This window comes from Mus musculus, chromosome 4 (assembly GCF_000001635.26).
Source record: "Mus musculus strain C57BL/6J chromosome 4, GRCm38.p6 C57BL/6J".
In the NCBI taxonomy this organism is placed as follows: Eukaryota; Metazoa; Chordata; class Mammalia; order Rodentia; family Muridae; genus Mus; species Mus musculus.
The window spans coordinates 82,850,517-82,861,101 of NC_000070.6; the positions used below are offsets into that span (position 1 = coordinate 82,850,517).

The following is a 10,585-nucleotide window of genomic DNA, read 5'->3' on the forward strand; positions in this document are numbered from 1 at the left end:
CACCATTGAATACTGAAAACAAATACCTGATTAGTAAAAATTAGCACCATATAGTCCTTATAGGAGGCCGGGGAGAACAGTGGTCTTCCGGGAGCCCACAGCTGGTTACAGCCGAGAGCCTGTCACACTGGTAGAATGGCAGGATCACTCCAGCGAGGTGTGGCTGATGGCTGGACAGAAACTATTACACATCCTGAGCAACCACCAGACTGAACAGTGCTGCCTGCTAGGTTTAAGGATGGCATTTCCCAGATACTTTCATTAGCTGGAGATCCCCACATGCTAATTTGTCTGCTAAGTGATGAGCTCCGAATCAAACTTTGAAGTGACTAGTTAGTTGAAGAACTGGTTCCTCAGCACTGGAGATTGCTATCTGGTGACTACACTCGAGCAGAGTGACTAGCTTCATACTGATGTAAATTACTACAGCACAAACTGCTTTTAAAGAAATTATAATTCAACTGTAATAAACTACCCTGAGGAAATATTTACAATGTTCAATTTATTCTGAAGGTATACAATCTTTCCTTTCTTGCCATTTCGGCACCTTGATTTACCACCACAGAAGAAAGATTTGAGTCACTGAGGAAAGGAAAATAACAAAATAAATAAATAAATAAATAAATAAAAAGACAATATGACAGAAAATTGTAATGTCAGAATGAAAATTTTAGAGAAAAATAAGGACTAACCAAAATAATTAATAAAAAAGCAAAGTCAAACATATATTCGTAAACTTAAGTTTCCTATGACTCCCCACCTTAGCTAAAACTGGCTTTATTACTCTCCCATATGTATGGGAAAGACTCACCATTCATACTCGTGTCTGAAGACTCTCTAGCACTCTGATTACTATCTGAATTTAACTCAGGGTTTAAAACTAAAACCAACTTCCCTAGCACTTTAGTCACAATGACCTCTGTTTTCTTGTAAAGGTTTATAAAAGCCAACTCTGGAAGCAAAGAGCAAGTGACTTTAAATGCTTGGTGTAAGAATGGCCTTCACAATAAAGACCTGCAAACACTGGGTGACAACAAAAAATTTAAATTTCTGAACTCAAGACATATCAAAAATAAAATTACAGACAAAGCATTCCCAAAAAGAATATTATAATGCATGACTGATAAGTAGCACACAAAGTAAATAGAGGGAAGACAACTCACAAATAGAAAAAACATCTAATGGGTAACCGCTGAGGATGAGAGATGTGGAGGGACTAGGTAGATTTTCACATGTTGAGGGTTCAGGGGAAAACAGCACTCCCATACATTGCTACACTGCTGACCTGCATGTAAACGGATAAAGTCCCCTTGAGAGGGCTATTTGGCATACCCATCAAAATGTAAAAGCCTTGAGCCCAGCAGTTTTATTTATAACACCTATGAAAGCACACTTTCAAGTGTACAAAGTGGACAGACAAGGAGATACAGAGAAATACCACCTTTTGTAATCATAAAAATACAGTATTATCTAAAACCTTCCTGTACCTTTATCAAACATTCATCAAGCTCAGGAAGAGTACAGGTAAGAGCGAGGCATTCTGCACTCTGTATGTGAAGCACTACAAAGTCAAAACTGTAAGCCAGGTCTGAACTCTACTCAAAGAGAATAATCCTGATGTCTGCAATTCACACTGAAATAGAATGATAATAATAAAGCTGACAGATGGATGGATGGGATGCGATGGAATTCAGATCCCCAACTACGCAGTGTGGCTGGTCTTTGCTACTTTGTGGGTTCTATTCTTTCCTACCCTTTATTCCACCCCTGATCACTAGATAGGAGAGAAAGAACAATGGGGGTGGGGGGAGAGATAGTGATACTTGAGCCTAATTTCTTTCTCTTTGCTTCTTCTTTGCTTGTAGCTAGTGCTGGCTATTTTGTGGCTTCTTCTTTTTTCTACCCTTCATTCCCCACTCACCACCTTCACCCCATATCATTAGATAGCAGAGAAAGAAGGAGAGGGGAGGGGAGGGGAGGGGAGGGGAGGGGAAGGGAGGGGAGGGGAAGGGAGGGGAGGGGAAGGGAGGAATCCCTGAATCTAAATTCTTTCTTCTTGTTTCTCCTATGAGCACAACTACTAACAAACTAACAACCACCCACCTCACCTCACCTATAGAGCATCTAGCATTTATATACCATCAGAATTCCAAACATCACACAATTACAGAAACTATCTACAGCTGCCAAAACCATGCCTCTGCTACAGCATGAGGCAACTCATAGTCAGCTGCTGCACACAGTCTGAAGTAGCCCCATATTCCAACACCTGGAATTAAAACGAAAATACATTCTTATAATAGTTCTATGAGAAACCAAAATTCTAGAATTGTCACTACAACACTATCTACATGAGAGTATTCAGGTGTTACACCTTCAAATTTATTTCCATGCTTCGGTTTGATTTTTTTTCAAGACAAAAATCTGGGGGTCCAAGTTATAGTATAATAATTTTTTGTTTACAAAAAGTGGTTTGTACACAGAGAACATGTCAGTCTGAAGAAAACAGTGACTAAACTGCTAACAGTGGCCATCCATGATACAGTGTACAGGATACATATCAACTCTCAGATGCCACTTGAGCACACTGGGAAGCTGGCTCTTGACACTGGGCTCCACCCCATTTCAGACACAAGCATGTTTATGTCACATGTCCTCCAAGACCCTCTTGTATGAGAATGGACTGGGTTGCCTAGGTCAGTGAAAATGAGGGGGAAAAAATGAACAGCAAAAACACTGTGTCCTGGAAAACAGTTAGAAATCGAACTATCTTCAATAGAGGTTACTACTATTCACCACATGGTTAAAACTACCTAACTCAGAATGGGGCGGTTAGCCATGCAAAGACCATCACTGGCGAGAAGTACAGCTGACTGCCTCAACCTCCCCAGTTGACTTGTGCGCGAAGCGATGTGCCAAGCCCATGCCTTGACATCATCTATAGTTGCTATCTCAGTCAGGCTGTTTCAAGACTGAGCAGACAGCCATCTCAGATCATCCCTAAGACCACATGTAACACATGGCTGACAGAGCAGGAAGGAGGGATAGCTTTTATGCTATATGTACAAGTTATGTTTTCTTCTAAGTCTATTAGTGAGGACATGAAACTCTACATTCTTTTCAACCAACTGAAAAATAGAAATAGCCTAAAGCACAGACACCAATGGTCTTAAAAACAAAAATGTTTAATTTGAGCTTCACTTTCTCACTTAAGATTAGTTTTTAAAATGTAGTGCAGAAAGAACTGCATAAAGCCATTAAGATTTATAATTTAAAAAGATGTTTCTGACATTAAAGTCTTAAGAAAATACATTATTAAATTTTAATATGAAAAAGCCTAAATTGCCTTTAATTCTTCATTAGCAAAGGAATTTGCTAAGCACTAGATTTCAAGGACACACTATCTCACGGAAAGCAAACACATTCTTATGTAAAATTGAATGCCCACTTACCACTTGCAAATTCACTGAGATGAACTGTGATTTTTCTGGCACTTGCATTTAGAAGTGCTATCTTCTTGAGTCATTCTTTTATTTATTTCTTTATATTTCATATTCCATCGTATGGGCCTCCCTTCAATACCAGTTCTCTGTGAGTACCTATGAAGAGTTTAACAAAAATGTCTTACAGAGATAAAAACAGTAAGCAGGAAGATATTCTGGGAAAGTAAATAACCAAAGGTGTTAAGATCAGAACTAAGATGACCAGTCCAGGTGGCTTGTGCATTCCTATCCCCTCCCCACCACACACACACACACACACACACACACCGCCACACACACACTCACACACACACTCACACACTCTATCTCTCTCACACACACACACTCTCTCACACACACTCACACACACACACACACACACACACACACACACACACACTCTCTCACACACACACACACTCACACACACACTCACTCTTTCTCTCTCACACACACACACACACACACACACACACACACACACACTGCCAGGAGCACCATGGTCTTTATTCCTGTAAGCTCTCTCTTTTGAAATCATCCAGTTCCCATGAAACCAAATAACCATGTGTTGTGCATTTGGGCTCAGTGAACTGCCTTAGCCACAAAGCAAAGAGTCACAATGCATTCTTAGCCCACTTGTGAGAATCAGGACAGTGATGATCAAATGTGCAGCTCCAAGTCTCTAAGCTCGACAGGCGAACAGAGGAATGTAAAGTCCATGTTCTCATTCAAAATGCTAACAAAAAATTTATCTTCCTCGAACAAAACCACTGAGAGTCAACCAGAAAAGTGAACTACTACAGTTCAAATTTTAAAAGGTCATATTATAAAGAACTCTCCATAGGGCATACCAACTCACTTCTTCAACCAAGTTATTAAATACATATTATCACAGATGCTGAAGAAATTCTGGTCCTCTAGAAGAGCAGCAGGTGCTCCTAGCCACTGAGCCATCTCTCAGCACCCACTAACTTTAACCAAGTTCAAAGTGGTCTCCTTCACTTTTGTCTTGCCCTTAGGGGCCAAGGATGTATGACAAACTTGGGGAGCTGCTACGTCACTATTGGTAAACAAATGAATTTTTTATCCAGGAAAACAAACAGGCAAGCCCGAGAATTATATGCAGTACATTTTGAAACATGGCCAAAGTTGGTAATGCAGCTAAGGCTTGGAGCTCTTGATGGCTTCCTCACAGCACTTTCTGTCAGTCACATTATTAGGAAGCAGCACAGGTCAATCACCCATGACTCAAATCCCAGCCACTCACTGACTAAAAGTCTAAAAAAAATCACTCTGTGGGATACAAATAACATGAAGCCCCTGAATCCAAAAGTTAGGAGATAACAATATCTCAATGCCTCACAACTATAAAATGTCACTGAACATCAGCACTGTACATTTATTAACACGCTACATTTAAAACAATATAAAAAACGGATTAGTTTTTTAAACATACCACAATAAAAACCAAAGTTGCAAGTACATATCTTTAAAGACATCCATAAAGTTACTTGGCTTTTGATTTTATTCTACTCTAAAAACTGATTAATCATGGCAGTTAACTCTGAGATACCAGGCTCTAGTTGACTTTAGCAATCTGCCTAACATTATTTTAAAAATATCATCAATACTCAGTTTATTATCAACAAAGTAGACCTGTCTTATATGGGCATTAAAAATAGGGAGCTATGGTCAAACTTGTACTGCCTCTTTTTCCTTTCCAAGTTTCATTGTAACATGGCAAAACAGGGATGATAATGCTAACTTAGAGGACTGCTGTCACACTTCAGTGGGAAGCTGCCTAGCAAGGAAGCACCATTGGCCAACGGTGACTTGAAAGCGAAGTGAATTAAAAATAAGTATGACTTTAGCAATCCTAAATAAAGATATCACTGAACCCCATCATTAAAAGTGTTACTAACATTTAACCATCCATCTACTTTCTATTTTGTTTAATACCAAAGCCAGGGAATTATTTATTAAATTAAACCCTTTAGGATCAGTGAGAAGTCTCTGTGGGTAAAGGCACCTGCCGTCGAGCCTGCAGACCTGAGTTCAATTCCTGGGGCCCATATGGTGGGAGGAGAGAAGGAATTCCTGTACATGGTCCTCTAACTTTTACAAAATGTGCCATGGCAAGTATGTGCCCACACACATGCATACACACACACTCACACAAAATAAACTGCCAGAGACCCCTTCAGTTACTGCAGGCTTCCCACTGACATATTGCTTTGTAAGTATGCAGGGAAGATGCGTGTCACACACGGCCTGCTCTGTTTTCAAGCAGAAAAAAGAAAATACAGGTTTGATCTGAAACAAAGCTCCTCCTCCAAGTAGAAAGCCAGATGTAAGCCAAGAGTGGAGCCTGGATGGAAATCAGCACTTGATTTCAGAAGCTAGTGAACAAGTATAGCCAAGGCATTCTGAGACACAAATCAAAGAATCACGGGGGCTGTAGTGTCCAGGCACATTGTCCTGGCACCTCCAATGGTTTCAATGCACCCTGCGGAAGGCTCTCTGTTACTGCAGTCTGGACAAAACTGGACATAAGCTGTTGGCCCTTCACATGCACATGTATACCAGCTTCATAGAATTCCCAAGTATGCACTTCCGCTGACAACACCAGGCCAGCGTTACGTACTTCTGTACTCTCCTGACCCAAGAATGACTTGGAAGATGTAGAATGATACCAACTAAAGACCGACTATCAAATACTGTTTCCGTGTATGAAAAGCTCTGTGGGGATTTTCATGGAGGAACACAGGAGTACAAAAACACAAAAGGCAATATTAATGTAGGGTGGAGACAGGTTCAGTAATTACCTTCCTCCAAAAATAACACTAGGAAAAAACACTCAGGTACAGTAGAAGCCAGAAATGTAGAGGCCAAGTCAGGTTTTTCCTGGGTGTTAACCAGACATGTTCTTCCAAATGGGAAAAGGAGCAAGCTATTGCCCTTCAAGTAGCCACTGGGCCAAGACATCCTGGGAAAAGAAAAAAAGGCTAGATTGGCCTGCCCACACATAGCAGAGTTTACCAACACAGGTATGAATTAAGCATACTAACATTAAATGCTTCTAATAATGAAATTCTGCCGGTTGTGAACAACTAAGTAACTCTCTAACCACAGATAAAAGACTTAAAAAAAAAGAATGTGTGAATTCACAATCAAGCACTGCTAATCTGTACCAAATCTGATCTCTCTAACTCACTCACTCTCTGTATCTGTGTCTGTGTGTGTGTGTGTGTGTGTGTGTGTATCTACATCGAGCCCCTTAAAGCCTAGAAGCAGCTTAATCTACACTGCGATGACTACAGTAGAAAAGCAGGCCTATAATGCAAAAGACATAGCCAGCTATAAACCAAGAAACATGCTAATAAACTGACATTACAGTAAGGTAGTTTAGGGTTGGCTAGCAGCCTCACACATGAAAAATGTGACTACCAAACGAGCTGATAGAGCTTCCTGGGGATCCTTAACCAACAAATCATACCCAGGCTTCTTTCTTTCTTTAATTTTTCACCATCCCTCCTCCTTCCAGTGCAGTGGATCCAACCCAGGGCCTTGCTCATCCCAGGCAAGAACTCTACCACTGACTGACATATATATGCAAACATATATATGGCGATAGATCGGGGAGATCATGGGAGACCTCTACTTTTTGCTCATTCTATATTATGTCAAACATCTTTAATTTCAGTAATAGTATATAATAAATGCATACCCTGACTGTTCTACTAGAATGATCTTTAATTTCTACATTTGAAAAGTTGAATCTAAACCCTAATACTTTTGCTAAATAATATAATAAAGTCTACATTCCTTTGCTTCCCCAGTTATGCCTGATAAATTTATATTGCTGCAACACACAACATCCTATGCTGAGCCGTTTCCATAGGTTCCAAGTGGACATTTCCCAGAGTTCTTAGTCTCTCTACTACTACATGTGCTTTCCCAATAGAATTCTGAATTACCCATTATGAATTAGAGAAGTCAGGCAGTGGGCACATAAGTGAAAAGGTTATGACCAACTGATTTCTTTTTGTCTGGATCCTAATGGACGTACCGATACGTAGGTACTTAGGTATTTAAATTTTCGTAAGTAAACAAAGCTTGCTTAGACATCAATTTCTCTTAAACATGTACACTGTGTTTATTCTAGCTACAGCTCCTTAAGTATTAACAGAGCTCTCCATAGTTTGAAGACATCTAATATAATTCTGCTGTTTTACAGTCAAATTGAATTCTGGAGGTCTTTCTTTTGTTTTTTTTTTTTTGTTTTGTTTTTTTTTTTTTTTTTTTTTTTTTTGGTCATGAGGTAAATGTTCACCGTGGATCCTCCTCACCATGTCAAAAGGGTGTTAAGTTAAAAGCAGACATTTCCCAGACAGACATGAGAAAGCTTGAAAGATCACCGCTTAGAAAAACGTAGCCTGGCTACCTAGTTGTATAGATGAGAAAATAACACTGGATCCCTGGCCTACCCATGACCCCATAGCTGGATAGTACAGAAACCAAAAGCGAATCTGGCTTTTCTGTCTTCAACTCCAAACTGTATCTGGTTTTTTTTTTTTCCCCCAAATGATTTCATACCACTTCTCCTCTTCAAAAGCCTTACTACTGAGAGGGCACAACTAAGGTGGCAACAGGGTACCCTCTGAACTTTATCCGTGGATCTCAAGCTCTGGAAGAACTTAATGAGATACTGCACCAAACCCTTTCATCTAGGAATGGCACACACTAAGCAGTCATCAAATGGTAACGGCTATCATTATCTTTTACCACAAAGTAGGGAGTGAATTTGGGGTCGGGGGGGGGAGGGTGAGGGGTATGCATATTAGCAGTGGGTGGAGGACCCATTGGACAAGTCTTTTAAACTTACACTTAATTACCCTTATTTGCCCTTATTTTGGGCTGAAACTTTACACTGATTTATGACCCACCCACAATGACCTTGATTTTTACCCAGCCCCTCCTGTACTTTTATGAACTGCTATATTGCAGTATTTTCAAGTAATGACCGGCCAGGTCCTCTTAGCCCTGGAGATACAAACATCTTCCACTGACTCATACGGTATCTTAAAATGTGACCCAAATACATCTCGAGAAAAGACCATAAATTTTAAACGACCAGCGCAGGTTACGTTCAGCGAGTGATTACAGGGAATGGTAACAAGTGCAAAGTGCTGCCATGCGGAAAGCCATTTTCTCAAAACAGCCGGTGCGGCCGGCCGAGGGAGAGGAGGGAGAAGGTCAATGGAGGTGCACGGTTTTCTCCCAGAGGGTCCTCTGCAGCTCCGCACCAGCGACCTCGAAATGAATGAAACGCTCGGTCACGCCGACAGCCCGGGCCCCGGGGGTGCAGGGACGCCAGAGTCCCGGGGAGAACTCGGCGGATTTCTCTCCCCACCCCAGCCCATTCAGGGCCGCGGTCTCCGGGAGGGATGCTGCATGGCAGGTGCGGGACCGCCCGCCGGCCCACACTCACCGCCGCCCGCTCCGCCGCTTTCCACTCGGCTCCGCGCCTCCGCCGCCCAGGCCGGGCCGCAGTCCCCTTCCGCTTCCGGGAGCCGAGGCGCCGGGACCGGCCGAGTGGGTGTCGGCATGCCCGCGCGCCCGCGCGGAGGCACGGCCGCCGTCGCCCTCTCCGCTTCGCGCCCCGGAGCTGCGATGGGAGCCGCCGAGGGCCGAAAGACCTGAAAGCGCTCGCAGCCCAGCGCTGCGCCCGGCCTACCTTCGTCTAACCTACCTGTGCCTCCCCGCCCTGCATCCCGGCCCTGCCCAGGCGGCCGCACACGCGTGTCCCCACACCCTCCCTGCCTAGGACCAGCCTCAGCCTTAAGCAGTGCTCGCTTCCTCCTTCTGTCGGGGAACAGGCCTCTCTCCCCAGTGACAGCTATGGATTTTCCAATGTTACCTTGCTTCAAAATTTAGTCTGCAACATTGACATCTTCTGGGATTCTGGAGAGAATGCAGTCTCAGGCCTGCTCATTCCGTACCTGAATTTTAATTCAGGATCTGGAGGTGACACCTATCAGTGCACCCCAAAGCAGCAGTGTTCATCTTTAGGGCCTTCAGACCCTCTTTTGGGATACCCCAGCCATTGGAGGTTTTTCCAATTCTTGTTGGCAACCTAAATCCGCATTCAAATCATTTTTAAATGCATTTCAGATAATCTCTATAAATTGTCAGCGCTCCAATCAGTGACACCTAGGAAAAAAAATTAATGAACGCAACAGCTCAAATAACCCATCTCCCAATCTAAGCTGTTATCCTCACAAACGCCTGAGATACAATAATATAATATAAATATAATAATATAATATAATATGTTATATTATATATAATATAATAATATAGCTTTTTGCACGTCACTCCTAAATAGTGCCGTGGAAAAGTTTATACTGTATGGAGATAGCTGGTTATGCCTACATGTCCCAGAAGAAGATCATGTGTGGATGGGAGAGGAATTCCCTGCTGTAGGAAGTCTGTACTTCTTGTTGAATGGTATTGAGAGCCTTCCAGAACAAACTGTTCCCGGTGGTACCTGTTACTCAGGTCCTGGGACGACAGCTGTACTAACTCTAAAGTTACCTTCAACTAGCTTGTTCCATTTCCTGACAAATCCCCTTAATTTCATTCCCCTTAAAAAAAAAAAATCTTCTACTTCCCCACTGATAGGGGCAGGATAGGAAGACAAAGAAAACAAGGGAGTGTGGGAAAGGGGGAGGCCTCTCACGCGGAGACCTAGCTTTCCTCCTGGCTGTGTGTCAAGAAACATCAACACAACCACTAAAGCCAAGGCTGTCTCCAAGATAGTGCTCATTCTTCCCTCTACATCTCAAACAACAGTGTCACAGTCACTGTGGCAGCTACTCAGGGCCAGGGTGATTGCAGCCTTGACTTTAACCCTGTTAGCAGTACTCTCTCAACTCTAAATCTAAACAGAAGCCTCATAAAACCACCTGACAATCTTCTTTACAAAAGGGGCGTTCTTTAAGATAAGAGAAATAAGTAAATCATGACTTTCCTTTATTTTTAAACTGTTCTTAGTTCTTAAGCTTTGTAAATTACATCTTTTGAGCAAGTTAACTTAGCTG

At 42.2% G+C, this 10,585-nt stretch overlaps 1 protein-coding gene across 6 annotated transcripts in view; it reads right to left on the reverse strand.

Annotated features, from left to right (window-relative positions):
* The window catches only part of Zdhhc21 (zinc finger, DHHC domain containing 21), a 61,160-nt gene extending 51,779 nt beyond the window's left edge, over positions 1–9,381 (reverse strand). For 2 of the 6 annotated variants that reach the window (NR_149737.1, NM_026647.4), the window contains exons 1-2: positions 8,974–9,157; positions 3,453–3,599 (exon numbers count right to left, since the gene is read on the reverse strand). The gene's annotated coding sequence lies outside the window, so the exon portion shown is untranslated. Of the gene's footprint in view, positions 1–26; positions 553–3,452; positions 3,600–6,307; positions 6,469–8,973; positions 9,158–9,234 lie in introns of those variants that run through there. The other 4 variants (XM_011250093.3, XM_011250094.3, XM_011250097.3 and 1 more) reach the window with 4 other exon arrangements.
* Positions 9,382–10,585: the final 1,204 nt, after the last annotated feature.